Source organism: Wasmannia auropunctata, unplaced genomic scaffold (genome assembly GCF_000956235.1).
Source record: "Wasmannia auropunctata unplaced genomic scaffold, wasmannia.A_1.0 LD336078.1, whole genome shotgun sequence".
Taxonomy (NCBI): domain Eukaryota; kingdom Metazoa; phylum Arthropoda; class Insecta; order Hymenoptera; family Formicidae; genus Wasmannia; species Wasmannia auropunctata.
In genome coordinates, this window is record NW_012026812.1 from 733,652 (window position 1) to 735,042 (window position 1,391).

Below are 1,391 nucleotides of genomic sequence, written 5' to 3' on the forward strand. Positions count from 1 at the left end.
TATCTGCATACCTGTCTATACTCTCTCAACATTATACACAGTTTCGACTAAAACCCATTCGTCTCGCAATAAAAAATAAGTCATATTTCAAAATGCTAGCAACCCTTAGTAGGGTATAAAACGAAGAGACTGGCAGTACATTCTGTCAGTTGCACAGCTAAAGTTCCGAGTTCTCGCGTAAAGTTCAGTGTTTGTGATTGTAAAAATGAATATGGAGCAAAGGGAACGTGAACTCCAGGAGCAAGCCAGCCGGCTGAATACGCAAGAAGATTTTATGGTGTGGGAACAGCATGTTGACGAGTTCATCGAATCGCTTGAAGAAGAGAATCAAAATAAACGTCCGCGATTATCGATCGGTGCACAACAATCAGTGATCCATCGTATCGCGCGACTCGAAAGTTGGAAAGACTTGGTGCGTAAACGATTCATACATGTGGGTGCAGGACTCAACGCAGGGCTCAGGTGGCGTGAGATAGATACGGCTTTCAAAAGCCGTATACTGACCGGTGCCGTTATAAATTCCAGGCACATCGATCCGAGTCAGTTTCTCAAGGATGCGCGAGAAATTGTGTTTGAACACGTGCGAAATGTTATGCAGATGCATAGCAGTATTAAAATAAACACAATTTTTAACGGCGAATTTGAATCGGGTGACAAACGCGCGAATAAAAGTGTTGCCACGAGAAACAGTGAACTCTATCATTGCACGGATTTACACGAGTGGTACGATTCACGCGTTGTTGAGCCTACCTTAGCATCGCTGGAAGAATTCCAGGAACGTGACAGTGGATGGAAGTTGTTACGCATACTTAATTTATCTGTTAATATAAACAAGCACAATCCATTGCACGCGGGATGCCACATCGAGTTGCCAAGAGAAATTGAGTTGAAGAGAGCTGTTGTAAACGTGCGATCCAAGGACAATGCATGTTTCGCGTGGGCTGTGGTGGCCGCTCTACATCCTGCTAAAAGTAATATGAATCGAGAATCCTCCTATCCGCATTATGAGGAGGTATTAAATTTGAAAGATATTGAGTTTCCAATGACGTTGAGTCAAATTAAAAAGTTTGAAAATCTCAACGCCATTTCGATCAATGTCTATACCATCGAGACGAAGGACAATCAGCATACGATCCTTCCAATACGGCTGACGAATAAAAAAAGGGATAAACATATTAATTTACTATACGTGGAAGAAAACAGCAACGATGGACACTTTACATGGATCAAGAATCTATCGCGTCTCATCGGCTCACAATTGAGCAAAAAGAAGAATAAGAAATTCTTTTGCGATAGGTATGTATAGGTTAAATAAAAATTATCAAATACTTTATTTTTGAAAAAATAATTTTAAAAATTATTTATTTATTTTTTTATAGATGTTTACATTA